Below are 17,779 nucleotides of genomic sequence, written 5' to 3'. Positions count from 1 at the left end.
GAACTCACATATCTGTCTGCATCCTTTGTAGCATCAAGATCCCTGTCCTTAGGAAGATCTCTGACCTGAACCCCAATTGATGCCACCTTCTTGCTCAATTTTTTACTGCAGTTGTCTTTTAAAACCAACTCAGTGAGAAAAAGAAGCTGTCTATTGACCATAAGTGTAGGGATAGCTGTGCTAAAGACTCTCGTCACAATAAATAGAAGAGACCTATCTATCTATCTATCTATCTATCTATCTATCTATCTATCTATCTATCTATCTATCTATCTATCTATCTATCTATCTATCTATCTATCTATCTATCTATCTATTTATGTATCTATCTATCTATCTACTGTACTTTCAGAAATGTTCCTTTGCTCAGTGCTGTTTAAAATATCTGTTATTTCAATATTTCTGTTAGCTTGAATGGGTCAAGCCATTGCCCTCTGACCTTCCTCATTTTCAAGATGATTTTTCCACCCCCAGAATGCACTTCACTCAGTTTTTTCTCTTTATTAAACCATCTTCTGTAAATGCTATAGACTGTTCTGAGAAGATGATGCCCTTTCTGAGATGCTGAAGCTACCACTTTCAGTTCTAATATTTAAGCAATGGTCAAAGTCACTTAGATCACATCTTATCCTTTCTAATTTTTGGCTGAACATTTTGTGTGTGTGTTTGTGTGTGTATATACGCACAGAGTAAATTATTAGGATCACCTGTACACCTGCTTATCTATGCAATTATCTAATTAGCCATACATAAAATCATACCAATACAGGTCAGGACCTTCCATTAATGTTCACATCAAACACCAGAATGGGGGAAAACTCTGATCTCAGTGATTTCCCCCATGGCGTGATTGTTGGTACTAGATAGACTGTTTTCTATATTTCTCTTACTGCCTATTTCCTCCGGCCTCATGGATAAACTTTGCTTAGGCTTGGAAACATGTATAAGCCATTTCTTACTCAAAAGTCGAGATTTATAAAACTCAAACATGGCATAGAAATTATTTTGAAGTTAGAGAAAGCTTTGAGCATCCTACACAGACTATGTTAGTGTTGGCATTTTAGCGACTCCAGGTGGCAGGATGATGAAGTGAGCAGAGAGTCTCATTTATGTGCACATTTCAATGTCATGTCAGTCACATTCTGGTGTCCATCCATCCATCCATCCATCCATTCATCAATTTTCTAAATCTGGTTGTTCTCAACTTATAATAGAACAGGAGTCACAAGATTTTTGTGTGATGGTCTCTGTAATGTAGTCTCCAAGAGGGCGGTTCTAGGTGGTCTAATTTGGCTTATAAGTCAGTTATCATCACAAACAATTACACAGATACCATTAATGATATTTGAAGGATGGAAAACATTGTATTTCAAGTTTTGTATGTTCAGTTAAATTAAGTGTGGCAAGATAAGCACTTTCTTATTTTAGGAATTTAGAGAATGTATGCATAGTGTAACATTCAGGTTCAATTTAGTTAACTGATTTCAAAATTGGAGTGTTTTCTGTTATTTTGTTGCACCATTTATTCCTGCATCCATTTTCTCACCCACCATATTCACCTTAGGGCATGGGAGCATCATGCCCAAGGAGGCAAAGAACTGGGCCATTTAGAGCACGCTCTCATGTGCACACACACACACACACACATTTATATTAACACTGTGCATTGCAGTTCTTTTACGTTGTTGTCAGGTGAAAGGAAAAACGAAAGAAAACCTGTGGAGAAACTTAGAGAAAGTGTGACTTCCACACAAGCCATGCCCAAGCCTGGGATTCAACCCAATGTTCTGCAGTTGTGAGAGTGGAGCAACTACTCCTCCACCATACATCTAGTTTGACTTTGTAATTTTATTTTATTTTCTTTGATTTGCACCTCATCTTCTCATGGTACTTGCTGTAAAGGTTCAATCATTAAATGAATGTGAATAGTTCATTAACTGAAACTTTGTCCAGTTTCCTTATTTGTACCCCATGTCCATAATAACTAGACAGTATTTATACTGCATTTAAAACAAGAGAGGAGTATACAGGACACCACTATTTTAGGCTTTATGCTACATAGTGTTTCTTCAAGGTTCAAGGTTTCTTTATTTAGTCATGTTTACACAAGAAAACATGAAATTTGCCTTTTCAGTTGCATCCAATAACAGACGGAATGAAATAAAAGAAACAAATAGAGATGAGACAACTTAAGGTATGGCAGTTTGATAGTTAATATTACACAAAGATGGTTACAGGATACGTTTCAAACCTCTACTATTTACTCCGATATTCCTTATTAAAATGTTGCATAACACTAGAAAGAAAGGAATTTCTGGAGCAATGTGTGTGGGTTTTCAAAGAGACTATCCTTCCTAATTTCGTGAAGTTAAGTTCTACTGTGAGATCATTTCCAGTTTCATTAGTATTGTCCTCTGGCACACACTTGCCAAATCATCTACATCAGCCCCAATAACTTTAGCTGCATGTTTAGTAATCTGCTGGAGCTTTATAAAATTTTGGTTTGTCAGACTACTAAACCATGCAATGAAACTGAAAGTGCTAACAAAATGGATGATATACTGCGATGAGCTGGTGTTTAAATTCATCTTCTCCCCAGAGTCAGTCTCTGTTGATGAGGACATATACTGTATGTTTTCACTATACGTTAGAGAAGTCCATGAAGAGGAGGCCCAAACCTGCTGGTAGCTGCTCAATATTTAAAGTCTGAATTTACCCAAACAGGGTGCTGCATATTGAGTGATGTGTAGGGGGTTAAACGAGGGGAGGAAGTTTCAAGATGGAGTCTAGAGGACAGGGTTGCCAGATGTGTGGGTTTTCCAATATATTGGTATAGTTTAAAAAAACAGCTCTTGCTTCTGTGTGTGTTTGTTTCGCATCAGCCGGTAAATTAGAGAAAAAAATAAAGCACAGAGGTGTCAAGGTGAGGTGATGCAGCAGATGAGAAACACTGCAGGAGAACTCGTTGAGGACTCTTTCCATGTGTTTGAGCACACGTGCAAGAAAACAACGTGCTGCCTCACATTCAAGCCAACTCAAATGACCCATTGTTGTCCGCAGCTGATATCTACTCAGCCTTTGCCGAGCTAGATGAGGAAAACTACATTGTATGAAAGAAAGAAAGAAAGAAAACCTGAACAGTTCAGATGTGCTATTAAAAAATAGGAGAGCTGACCGAAGGAGCATAAGAAAGCAAGGAAACGTGCCCATTGTGTAACATTTAGCTGCATTCAGAGACTTGATTAGCAGATTTGAAAATTAGAGCATTTAAAAATTTTTAAGTAAGGTGTTGTACTGTGTTAGCCATTATGGATGCAATGAGAAGTCAAGCAAAATGGCAGTTTTTATTGGCTAACTGAACCGATTACAATATGCAAGCTTCAGACAGCTCAGGCCCCTTCTTCAGGCAGATTGTAACTTCATGAAAGAGTTTGTAACAGAGTTTGTAACTTTTGTAACAGTATTAAAAAACACTGATAATAGAATGTAATTACATATACTTGTAGTGTATATAAAATAATTTTAATATCATTTTACAATATGATATGGCTGAAATGGTTCTCATAGACCGCAGATTCCAAGTCAAGTGATGACAACATTTGTGCAATATTGTTAGTTGCTGGATGTGGAGGATATATGGCTAATTGTAATTTACATTTACAAGTATAACTTTTTAAGCTTAAAAAGAACGATTTGTTTAATAGTGTTTACTGTTAGATGAAGGACTAGGAACCACTGCGTTTGAATCATTGTAGACGCCAACAAAAGGGAACCCTTCCAAGTTTAAAGGAAATGAGCTCTGGGTGTTACAAACATATGGCTGGTCCACTTCTTTCTTTCTTTCTTTCTTTCTTTCTTTCTTTCTTTCTTTCTTTCTTTCTTTCTTTCTTTCTTTCACTGGATAATCTGTTTTGAGCATGAGAAATTACAGCTAATTATATTCTATCTTTTGACCATTATACTTATATTTAATTATCTTTTCAATTTTTTTTCTGATCCTATATGGTTAGTTAAATTTGACACATTAAATTGCTTTCCTTGATCTCTCTTTGCAGGCTTGTCATCACGGCACTTTGTCAAGCGCACGTCAAGAAAAGATTGCACAATGGGTTTCTGCTGATTCCTGATTCTGATTCTCAAGGCTCTTTTATGTTTAGTGGTGTCAGAGCCATGCCTTCCATGAATCCCATTTTCATTATTTCCTGCCTCACGGTACATTCAAGTTGAGCTTTTGTCTTTAAATGACACACAAAGACTTTTGAAACTGTCCTTTTTTTTTGGCATGTGCATAACTGAAGCAGAGTTTTATTAAACTGACAATAATGTCAGAGCGGGATTTCGAATATTGTATCCCTGTCAGAAGTACTTTCTTTTATTGGTGCCAAAATCTGAGGTCAGTTCCCTGTGCAGCTTTCCTGAAGGCATTGTTCTGTCTGCAGAATTGTTTTGGAGTGACATTGAGTTGTTTTTAAAGACATTCTGACACTTCATTCTCTTTATTCTTGGCTAAGTGGTTCATGGATTTTTATGTGGATGACAGCATGGCGGCTTTTGTGTCTTTTTTTGCTCCCAATGTGTTTGATTTTCGAGAGTGGGTAAGTAAAGCTGATGCCAGTGGTTACATAATGTGCTTCTGTCCTGCGCACTGGTGCTTGGTCTGAATCTCCTTAGGTGGAGATATGACACAGGTGCATGGAGAGCACTTTTGTGTTAAATCACTTGTTGACATGAAGAATGGTGACTTAGGGCTGGGGGTCAAGGGTCATTTTTTTCTTTTGGCATGTAGAATGTTTCATATCTCCTTCTAGTTTAACATTTTTCTTTAGTTGTATTAAATGTATGGGAGTTGGCACTAAATGTTGTTAGTAGGCTTTGGCCTGCATGGATGCATTGAAGACATCGCTGAACCCGGAATGACTTAGAGGAGACCACAATGAATTAAAACAAAGTAGATTCATTAAATAAATAATCAGCCCAAGGATGAATAATTAAAAAGACAATTCAAAGTTATAAAACAAAAGGAATAACAACAAACTGATCAGCCTTCTGGGTCCTTAAACTAACAAATATATGCTCCCTGTCTATTGTATGAGGTGCCTAACCCACTAACCAGCCACAAACACGATACAAATACACAGCCTTCTCAGCTCCAACACCTTTTGATCTCTCTTTCTTTCACCACATGAACCCTTGTGCAACTCTCATAACAACTCAATTTTGAAACATCTGAACTACAATTAAAGATATCTTAAAATTTCTTCCTCTGCAATCTCTTAAGTTTCCAATGGGACTTTGTGACAAAAGGTCCGTGGTAGAACGTGATTTTTTTTAATAAATAATCGGTTTCCCAGAAATAAACAGGGAGCGTGGAGCTAACCCGGACCATCACAAATGGTGGCAGTGACGGTGCGGAATGAAGAGCGGAAGAAGAAGCAGCAAGTGGGATTGGTGCCTGACTGCGTTATGAACCCACCCACTTAAACCTGAAGAGGACTTTTTAGAATTACTGTTTATTTATTGCTGATTTTACAGTCATTTTAAAGTTCTTATTCTTTTAATGTACTGTTTTTAGATGGGGGTTGGGCTTTGTTTTATTTCAGATGTTTGTTTAAGTGCTTTTATTATATTAGGGCAGTGCTAGGGCCATGCCAGGGACCTTGGCCACCAATTGCACTGGTTTGGGGTGAGTGTGCAGCCTTCCCATGCAACTGGCAGCTTGAGGAGGGAAGTGTATGATAAGAGGTCCGTGGTGAAGCATGATTTTTCAATAAATAATTGGGTCTCAGAAGCAACCAGGAAGTGTGGAGCCAACCTAGACGATCACAGAATTCTGCTCTATTTTGACGCATCTAGAAATGCATTGTAGATATCCGACAATGGACAAGAAGCTATTTTAAGATACCTGAAAATGTATTTGAACTATCTTAAAATGCATTTCCTATATCTCAAAGTGGTCTGGAAGTTATTTTAAGATATCATATCTAACTATTATATAAAAAAATCTTTTGACGCAATGAGAATTTTAAGGAGACAAGACGAGACTTTTTGGAAAAGATTTTTTCAAGTCCTGTGAGATGATAATATTTTTAAAAGTCACGCCCTCCTGGCAACCATTTTCAAACAAGACCACGGTACTCTCATCTCTCATTCGTGTGAATGCTTTTGTCAGACACAGTTCCTGCGCTCTCCGCTCTTATAAATTTTAATGTTTTCCTCACTTTAAATTCCCAATTAAAGAAGACATATTATGTCCAAATCTTCTTGAAGAATTTCATTATGAAGGGTTATCAAAAGAAAAAATGAGTACACGGGCAATCCTAGCACTGAGAAACGATGAAGTCAAACGAATTAACGCCAAAAATGTCGATCGGTTACATGGCAGAATGGTTAAATGCATATCAACAGACTATGCTGAAACAGTTTGTGGTGATCGTGTGGAAGATGAAAACATCAACTTACAATATCTGAAAGAATATCTACAACCGTTAACACTGTCCGGTCTTCCACCACACAAATTACTGTAGAAAGAAGGATGTACTGTATATCCAAGGATGGTAATGCGGTAAATCTTCCGCAGATAACATTAGACACCAAAGGAGATCTTGATATGCCATTCGTATTAAAACATTAACAGTTTCCCGTTAGAATAGCTTTTGCAAAGACAATTAAATCTCAGAGCCAAACATTCAAAAAAGTTGTTTTATTTAATAGAAAGAAAGAAATGAAATCACGGCAGTTATACATCGTATGGATACAAATGGAACACTTCACATGAAAATTAAAATCTGTTTAAATTGTGCATCCACATACCCATATAGGAGAGGCAGAACCACAAAGAGGCTAACGTGTAGCGCTGGCCAGGGGGTTGGTGAGCAAGATATCTGAAAATGCATTTCAGATATCTTCATATTGTCTCACATTTCTGATATTTGAAGTACATTTTTAGGTACGTCAAATTAATTTAATGAGATCTTAAAATTGGTCTCTCTGCTCCATTTCAGATATCTTAAAATGTATTTCATGATGTATCAAATACATTTTATTTTGATGTGTGATGTGAACTCAAGATACTCAGATTTCATTTTTAAATATCTACAGTACAATTCACAGTATCTTAAATACATTTCCAGATATCTAAACTATATCTTCTTGTGTGTTTTCATACCATGATAATAATAATACATAATGTAAATTAAAACACAGAACAAAGCTAAAGGGTTTGGGCACCCTCATACAAGCTCATATAGTAATGAACAAAATAATAAACACGAGTTAACATATATTGTGAGTAACATCTTCACAGATGCACAAATCTGTCAGACTGGAGAAGGATGATGGTGGTGCCAGTTATGGAGGTGGTGAGGCAAAAGGGGAAGGGGCACTGGGACCAGAAGTGATGTCATATGCCCTCAAAATGTTGGTCACCCAATCTGCAGAGTAAAGGATAAGAGAAATGTTACAAGGTAGTGCCAACCCCTGGCTCGGGGTGGAATTACAAGTCGACAGGCATGCATGCGTGACAATAGATACTGTATCTGTAAAGCATACATACCTTAATATAGGCATAAAGGCCCACTGATGTAATAGGAAATTTTACAGAAGTGATTTTGAGATATCTGGAAATATATATGTAAGACATCTTGAAGTATATTTTAGATGGATTTCAGATATCTTAAAATGTAAAGGAAAATATTTTGAGATATCTACTGTAGAATCACATTGCAGATGTCTTCAAAGATGAGCTGCATTTAGAGATTAATTTTGAGATATTTCTAACTGTTAATTCTGCTTGTCGTTCTTTCAGATCTATTTTAAGATACCATGAGTTGTATTTGAGAGGTGCCATGGAGTGGTGCCTCTCTGACTAAGGATCTGCGCTAGAATCTGTAAGGTTGCTGCTTCAAATCATATTAGTGCCAGAAGGGATCCTACTCTGTTGACCACTTCAGCAAGTCCATTAACCTGAAAATTGCTCCAGGGGTGCTATATAATGGCTGACCATGAGCTCTGGCCCCCACAGTCATTCCCCTTGGGAATTTAATAAAGTATATTAAAAAAAAGACCAGCAAGTTATTTTGAGATATCATGAAATGCATTACAGAAGTCTGAAAATGGATATGAAAGTATTTTCAAATACATGGTTGAGTTATCTTGAATTGTATTGTAGATATCTGAAAATGATTCTCAGATATATTAAAATATGTTAATGTCTTCTTAAAGATTTCTTGAAATGCATTTGAGAAAGATTAAAATAAAATTTTGGATATCTTGTTCCAAGATGCACTTTCTGCATGCATTGGGATATGTCATAAGTGATGTTGCTGAGGTCCTCGGATGATTTGGGTCTTTCAATATCATACATTCTTGTACTGGGCACTCAGCCAGGGTCAATCACATCCCTGCTCACATCCCAGCACAAATCTTTCTTTATTCATAGCCACCAAGTGGGTTTCACCATGGCTTCGTCACAGATTTTATGGCCCTCGTTTTTGCAGCCCCCAGTATCCTTGGTCAAAAAAACGTCTTGCAGAGTGACTGTCCTACAAATCCCTGACAGGCTGCCAGTCACTAATTTGGCATTTCTCCACAAGCACTTTCTTTCTTTTGTTTATATTGTCCATGCATTCTTCCCTGGGCTCCGTGAGTTTGAATATGAAATACATTTTAAGATATCTGAAATCAAGTAGAGACCGATTTTAAAATGTCATGAAATGAATCTAAGATATCAAAATGAGTCAATGTGAAGACATCTGAAATACTGTTTTAAGACATCTTTATTACATTTTCAGATATCTTAAAAGAACATCCAAACCATTTTGAGATATCCAAAATACATTTGCAGATATCATAAAATAGCTTTCTGTTCATTTACAGATATCAGCAATCCATTTCAAGATATCTCAGAATAACTTCTCATTTCTAAATATCACAAAATCAATTCAAAATACCTTAAAAGTGACAGTAATTCCCAGTGAAAACAGACAATTTCTAAGAAAGTGATCCTGAGATTTCTTAAGTTGCATTTCAGATATCTCCATATAGCTGCAGACTTATTTTACAATATCTTAAAATTTACTGAAGATATCTCAAAATGCATCGGAATTATTTTAAGATATTTTGACCTTGTGGAAGATGAGCCCGGCTACAGAGAGTCAGTGAGACACACAATGTCCCAAAAAACACACACGTTTATTATTTTCCTTCTGCACACACAATGTACAAACCACAAGGCTCAATCCTTTCTCTTCTTCTCTCTTTTCTTTCTTTTTATCTTCTCTTCTGCCACCTCCACTCCTCTTTGCAAGCTCTGTCCTCTTCCTCCCAACTCCGGCTCCTTGAATGAAGTGAGGCAACCCCTTTTATGTTGCACCCAGATGTGCTCCAGGTGCACCCTGATAATTTTCCTGCAGCACTTCCTGGTGTGGCGGAAGTGCTGCATGGGCACCCGGAAACATTCCAGGTGTGCCCGGATTCTCTTCTGGCAGCACTTCCTGATGTGGTGGAAGTGCTGCTGTCCAAGGCTCCAGGATTGTCCAAGCGCCCCCTGGCAGTGCCCATAGTCCCCAACAGGATTGGACTTCCAAGCTCCAGTCCCGTGGCCCCAATGCAAACCAGGGGGGCTGCCCTCTCGTGTCTCGGGGAAGGTATTGCCTCTCTCCTGGTCCTTCCGCTCTCCAGGCATCCCAGTGAGGCAAAGTCCCCAGTCATCTGTCACAACCTGCATTTGAAGTATCTTGGAATGCATTTGCAATGTCTCAAAATAAAATTTATCAGTGCAAGATATCTTAAAATCTGTTTCAGATAAATGGAAATGTATTTAAGATATCCTCAAATATATGTATTTTCAGACTTTAATTAGTATTTTAAGATATCCTAAATACATTTCAGATATCTTCAAATATGTTTTATTTTCAGATATCTCTAAATGTTAATTTGGATAATCATAATGAACTTCAATTAAAAGAACAGGAAATTGGACAGTAAGTGATTTCAAGCTGTTTCAAAATGAATATTCTGAAATGCATGCAAGGACAATTTGAGATGAATTAATATAACTTAAATTCAAATCCTCAAAGTTTAAACTGCTACTTTCTTTATTTTAGCAGATGATGCTGTTGACACACACTTCATGCCCACTGTTATTAATGATATTCTATTCATTCCAAAGCAGCATAAAAAGTTGATTACATTACACTGGCAAAGAGGACATGCTGATGCTAGCAAAAGCAACAGCAATAATTTCTTAGTTGAATTGAATTTGTTATCGAAAGTAACATTTTGGCTACCAGATTGTCCTTGTGATCCTGATTAGGTATAGCAGGATGAAAAATGGATGGAGATGATGAATATACTGTTAACTACCTTTATACACACATGGGCACACACACACATAAAAAGACATGTACTTATTTTATTATGAAAGCCAAAATTACAAATAAATGACATTACCTTCCAAAAATGGCATCAGGACTTCTCTTGGTCAACAAAACAGACCTAGATTACAATTTCCACAACGCCCGATGACTGGGCAAGCAGCTAATAAATGAGTTTCAGACTTTTCTTTGATTAAGAAACACAGAATCCGTTTAGTCCACCTTGTGAAGTGCCTGATTTATCACTGTGAAGATACAGTACTTACAGTATATACTTCACCGCTCTTACTGTTTGTCATTGTGCCTGAAACTGTCTTGGCCTTCCCCATAATGCTAAATCTTAACAAGCAGTGTCTCAGTTTAGACATGTCCTAATGTCAGCCTTTGAGTACACTCTGTATAATTGATGACTTGTACACAGAGGTGTGAAATAAGATTATGAAGGCTACAACGAGGTAAACAAGAAGATTTTAGGCAAATGTCAGTAAGCCCTGTTATGAGAAGGCCTTGGAGACTTACAATGTTCATAATTCTGTAAGGTGTGTTGTATCTTTAAGGCAACTGTAGAAATGAATTGCTCTGCAAATTGAATACTGCTTGGCGTCCTGTTTCCTGACTAGGATGATGTGATGAAGTGCATTAGGGGTCTGTGGTGGAGCTTTATTTTTAATTTATAAAAACACCGCAGCTCAAGTTTGGTGGATATTGGAGTGCATAGCTGCATGGCTGGACAGCCTCTGGGTGTTGATGAGCAACATTGGCTGGTCCTGCATTCACATGCAGGCACGACCAGTTCAGCCGGTTTCCTCATTAGCTCTCTGTGGGTAATCAGTAGAAAGTTTGACTGGCGAAAAGACAAAGAGAAAACAGAATGAAATGGGAGCCAGCGTTACTAGATGGCAGCAAGGTGGAGCTGCATGGGTGGACCAGATCACTCCTGTTGCACAATGAAGAGAAGGAGTGATAGTGGAGATCCCAGAAATCCCAAGGACCCCGAGATGGGAGTAGCAAAGACAAATACAGATCCAGAGTGTCCTGGTGGGTGCCTGTGGGATGGTGGATTGGACAGAAGTCTAAAAGGAACGCTTTCGCCAGGGTCTCAGCCCCACTAAACATACCTGGAAGTTGGGTGAGCAGGGCAAGATGAGCGTAAGAAAGAGAGAGAGAACACTGGGATGGAATACAATGGTGATTCTGACTTTGGTTTTGCCTGGAATTTTAATGAAGTATTTATTAACTGTATTTATTTGGATTTTAACTTCCTCACCAAAACAGTGTTTTTATTTATTGAAGAATATTTATTTAAGTACACAGCACTATTTAAGTATTGACACCACTTTTATTGTTTGAATAAAACAACACAGAGCACTTTTGAAGCACCTTTCTCTGTTATTATGTATCCTCATTGCCCTAGCGACATGACTGTCGATGGCCTGGGCTCAAAGAGGTAATGCCAGCTGTGGGCAACCCAGGCATCCCATATTCTAGTACAGATATCTCATGCAGTGGACTCAGCCCAGTCTGCATTAAGGAAATCTGTCTCTTTTCCCCCAAAATGGAATGTGATGATTGTGATATTAACCTGAGAAACATTAAAAGGAAAAAGAGAGCTTGGAGATGTAGGCGTAGATTTCTGTGCCTTACACTATTTCCTTAGAAACATCCCCATTTTGTCCGGTCTCCAGGGAGATAAAAGTGAGCCACTGCCTCACAAGACACTAATGAGTAAAACTCAGAGGTGGGTGTCAGTTTAGTCATGGCTGATGAAATTTGAAGAAGCAGATTGCAAAAGAATTACCAAAACACAAGGTAGAACAAAGACAACTTCATGTCCATCCAAAGCCAAAGCATTATAAAATGTAATTGTTTTAAATGGTTCAAATTTGATAATTAATGCAAATGTGAGGTGAAATCAATTATAACTGGAAATCCTTTTTTGTGGAATTGTGTAAGCTGTCGGAATGAGATTTAATTCAGGGTCCTTCGACTCTTTTACTTTTCAAAGGAGGGATTTTCAGCACTAATCTTTCATGACCAGGGTGTTTTTACTGGTAGCTTTTTTATTTTAATTCAACCAGTCAAGCTTTTATTCTACAGCTTAAAATGTCTTACTTAATAGGTCTTCAAGAAAAGGCAATTGGCAAAACTGTAAAATAATGTGAAAAAATGCAAAAAATGGGAGGGAAGTTAGAGAGAAAATTAATTTAGAGAAGACAAAATAAATGCATGGTAAAAATTCATGCTTCATTGTTCAGCAGATAATGGTGATGTACTATAAACTACAAGACACGGGTTCAGTTCCCACAACTAAGCCAATGTGTGATGCTGAGCAATTCCTGGTCTGCGAGTACTCCACCCAAAAAACATGTGAGATTTGTAAAGCATCGGGTAATAATGGCTTATAGCTGGGATGATCATGGAATTTCACTGGAAAACAAAAGGTGATTCCATACAGTGTGTCCTTGAGCAAATTACTCAGACATTAAGAACATATTACAGTGAGGTGAATCCCGCATTGAGGTGTAGCCATAATTGTGAGTCTTAACACAACAATAGATATATCTGAACTCAGAACCGCACACAATTTCCAACACTGCATCTACAGCAAAAACAAAAGACAATAGAGTGACCAATACTCAATACCTAAATAATACGTAAGCAGTGTCACATCTTGTATAATTACACTTGCATTATGCTTCATATTCCACTCACCTCATGATGCGAAAGAATAAGATGAAGCTGAGGAGAAAGATTATAGCATGATGAGGGTAGAGAGCTACATGGACGGTTGTTTCATACCTTATGACTGCTGGCAGGAAAACTGTTTTTGGGCAGAAAACCAGATATACCAAACCTTGTAACTGATTGAAGTGACAACTGGTGGGAATGATTGACCAAGGAGTGATTTAGGGAGGAGGAGTAGAACAGAGCTTATAATTGGCCTTGGTGACTGATTTGAAACAAAAGGGATTGTGTATCAGATTGTTTAATTGAGCAGGTTATCATGTTGGAGTTATCATGTTTCAGACCCTTTCATTGCCCAGGGTGTTTTCATCTGAGGAGGTAGATTTCATACCATTTTCTTGACTACTGTTTGTGATTTAAGGTGAATTTAGGGGTTATCAGAACTTATGACTGGTTAGGATAGTCTAATATAGAAGGCTATGCGTGTGTCAGACATTTTGATTGACCATGATGAATGCTTTAGGAAGGAGTGTGTCACATTTCAGACTCTTCTATTAACTAGGATGTCTGCATTATCAGACAGGATGGAAATATTGAACCATTTGTTTGACTAAGGTGACTGCTTCGTGGCAGAAGGAGGTGTTTATAAGATCTTTTTATTGATTACTATGCCTTCTGTCTAGATTGGAGGAGTTATGTTTTCAAAGTTTCCATTGGTCAGGGTGTCTGAAGTGAGATGCCCTCTTGTTCTGATAGGGTATATATCACAGTAGATCCAGCGTGTAAGTATAATAGATCCAGCAGATCTACCAATGTGTTCATAAAGTAGATCCACCAGAATTCTTTCAGCATAATGACAAATCATACACAAAGAGTTGTGGGAGTCTACCAAAAACTATCGAGAACTCCAGTTGAAGCAGAAACCTTGACAACCCTGTAGAAGTATCTGGGTGAGATACTGGGACAGCTTAGCTCTTAGCTAAACAAACAAGCCTGATGGACTGAATGGTATCTTCTCATTTGTCAAATCTCCTATGTTCTTTTGACTGATCACGTTTTCCAGTTTGGGGTGAAGAGGAAATGTGTCTGAGACCTTTTACATAACATTGCATTAAAATGTCTGTGGGTGTGAATATGAACATTACAAGCAACCAGAAGACAATGTGAAGGGATGATCAATCTTACTGGCATGAAAGCAGCAGTGAGAGGATGTTAGGCAAGTATCGCGTCATAAGATGCTCTGGTAGGATAGCAAATGGCAGATATATGTTGTAATGCCCCAACTGTACAGATATCCAGCAGCAAATCACTCTAGGGGCGTAAATTGTCCCCAGGGCATTTGGCAGGAATTCACCAGTTAGAAAGGTCTACTCCATATGTGGGACAGGTAATCTTGATTTGGTCTGCCCCTTTAAGGAGACATAGGGAGTCAATCTGCAGGGAAAACTGGAACCATCAGTCAGAACTCTAGCCAGATGTCCCAAGGAATTTCCTAAGACTCTTCAGACCTCACAAGGGGTGCAAGATCCAGCCCCCCAAGAACTATCCATGGGGGATTTAAAAGGGGCTCCTGGAACCATACAAAAAAGGTTAGAGTTGGAAGGAGTGGTGTTGGCAAGGGTCATCTTGCAGGAGGAACAATGGCCATTGTAAGGAATGAGAGAAAGGGTCAAACATCAAGAGGAGGTACAAAAACGCTGGTAAGTAGGATACTTACCATATCAAGTAGATACTGTATGGTAACACCTATGTATTTAGGTCCAGAGGGGCAGCAGGCTTGTTGTTTTCCCATCAATTCCATATGTCCTTACCCCTACACTCTTCTCTGTTTATTGTGTCATTTTGTACTTATAGACTTTGTTTCTTTTATATAATTTTGGTCTCCTTTGCCATTTTGGGCCTTAGATTTGCTCAGAAGCTCCTCTTCCAGGCCACACCAGTCAAAAAGAATATCAGTGGCAAAGCTGAAATGTGGAACATCAGATTCTCAAATGATTTAATTATCGCAGAAGTTAGTGTCATTAGTCTGTAATCATTAAGGCAGCAAATTGTCTGCTTTCAGTGGGATGAGGTAATTATGCATAATTTCAAACTGGCAGGAAATTGCATTGTGCTAAGTATCATTTAAAGATATCCATAAACATAGGTGTTATGTTGCAGTGTTTTAATGTGGAAGGAGAGATGCTATCTGGGCCAGCTAGATTTCTGCAGTTCTGCATAAGAATGTAATAAATTTGAAAAAAAAATGAGAGAAAGCCATTCAGCCCATCAGGCTTGTCAGCATCCACAATAACAAATGAACCTCACACTTAGTTACGTGAAGAGGGTTGACAGGATGGAAAGGTTACAGGGAGAAGCTGCAGGATGCATGGCCATAAACACCACCTGGTGTGCCAGTGGAGTGTCTTCTTCCAAGCTGATAGTAGAACTTGTTAAGCTGATTAAGTAATGAGAAGTCATCAGAAAATAATACTTATAGAATTTTGCAGGTAGATGGTCAAACCTTTATTGGAAAATGGTATTCTAAATTTGGACTTCAGGTCCTTCACCGGTCTGTCCAGCTGTTTTTTAGTTATTTTTTTATATTCAGTTTTCTTCCTACTTTAATAACCCATCACCTGAATATTTTATATTCTTTAGGAGTCTTTTGTGTTATAATGTATGTGTAAAGTGCTCTAGGACATTGCTCACCATGAAAGGCACTGCATTAAAGAAATACTGGGTTAGCTGGACAGTGCCGTTTGTGATAAAGGTAGAGTTAAGCATTAAAGGCAATAAATTGAGTAAATATGATTCTGCAGTTTGGTAAAACAGTCTCACTGGCTGGCTACACAAAACAGCAGAGGGTTAAACAAGTCTGGACACTGGAATTCAAAAGGAGACTGCAGCAAACATCTCTTTAATGAATCCTGCTTGAAATATATTCAGTATGCTGAAAATGGTGGAGAGGCAGACAGCAGTACTACATGACTGGGATCAGACCCTAGTTGCGTTTTAGCCTGGGGTATCTCCTGTTTGAAGTCTGCGTGCCCTTACTGTGTTAATCTGTCAGCTTTCTCCCTGGTTGGTGACTCTAGTTTGTGCTGATGTGTGCCCAGGAATGAGCAATCCACAGATGGCTGTATGCCTTGTCCCTTTGACCGCCAGGACATGATGAGGCTCCCATTGATTCTGCTCAGGAAAATAAAAGTTTGGGATGGATGGAGTGATAGATGGATTAGTTAAAGTTTGTTTAAAGTGTACTAAAATCAAATTGTAAGTGCAACTACTATTTAGATGACCTGCCTAAAATCTCAGCATTGGTGAGAATCTATTAAACTGTTTCTAGTCAAAACTAAGGACTCGTTACAAGGGAGTGTACTCTACAATAGGTGTCCCTGATTTGGCACTGGGTGATCTGAAGAAAAGGAAAGAAATTAATAAATAGACCATGTTTTATAATAATTTCAGCCATTTTCCTGCAGATAAAGGTGAGAAGCTTCAGTCAGTGTCCATCCATCCACCCATTATCCAACCCGCTATATCCTAACTACAGGGTCACGGGGGTCTGCTGGAGCCAATCCCAGCCAACACATGGTGCAAGGCAGGAAACAAACCCCGGGCAGGGCGCCAGCCCACCACAGGCTTCAGTTAATGTTTATATCAAAAAACCAGAATGGGTAAAAATGTGACCTCAATGACTTTGACTATGGTAGCCAGATGGGATGGTTGGAGTATTTCTGTAGCTGCTTATCTCCTGCGATTTTCATCCACAACAGTCTCTAGAACTTACTCAGAATGGTGCAAACAACCAAAAACATCCAGTGAGCAGCAGTTCTGCAATAGTAATGAAAGAGGTCACCCAAAAGAGAGGCTACAATAACTCAGATAACCGTTTTGTACATACGTGGTATAGAAAAGAATCTCAGAAAGCACAACTTGTCAAACCTGGAGGCTGCAGTGGGCACAGGTTCACCAAATTAGACAGCTGATGACTGGAAAAGTGCAGCCTGGTCTGAGGAGTCTTGATTTCTGCTGAGGCAAACAGATGGCAGGGTCAGACTTTGGCACCAATATCATGAATCCATGCACCCAAGTGTGTTCAGTTGGACCCCTCGGGCCAAAATTTTGGATTCCAAAGCAGTCTGTCTTGTCCATAAGGCCCTAGAGAGCAACTATACAAAATGTGGTCCAGATCAGTCAAAGGGTATAAGATTGTATAGGGAACACACCGACAGACAGACATTCTTTTTTATATACTGTATATAGATTATGCTACATTATATCATAATGTATTATATTATCCATCTATTATCAAACCTGTTTCCAACAGTCAGCAGCTTTGTGTGGCAGGAGCCCATCCCCGGCACATATTAAATTGTAACATGACATGGATATCACTCACTAATGACCATCAGACTACAAAAGGTATGATCTGGCTTACAGTCAATCATTGTCTTTGTTTTATTTTCTTGACATTAAAATAAAAACTTTATGAATGTAATGCAACCCAACCCAAATTGTGCACCTTTGAAAACAGAAGTTATGAGAACAAATATTATCTTCCACTTGGTAAGTTCCACAGAACTAATGTATGTGCCAAAAAGCACAGCTTTTACAGTCTAACATCACCCCCTAGTGGCCATATTCTGTACATCAGTGATTGCGTACATTTATTTGTTGGGGTGAGCAGGCTTCTGGAAATGCTTAAGTTTGCATGTTGTTTTTGACACTTTTTATAT

This window comes from Erpetoichthys calabaricus, chromosome 8 (assembly GCF_900747795.2).
Source record: "Erpetoichthys calabaricus chromosome 8, fErpCal1.3, whole genome shotgun sequence".
Classification (NCBI taxonomy): Eukaryota; Metazoa; Chordata; class Cladistia; order Polypteriformes; family Polypteridae; genus Erpetoichthys; species Erpetoichthys calabaricus.
The sequence above is the reverse complement of the archived record's forward strand: the minus strand, read 5'-3'. Positions refer to the sequence as shown.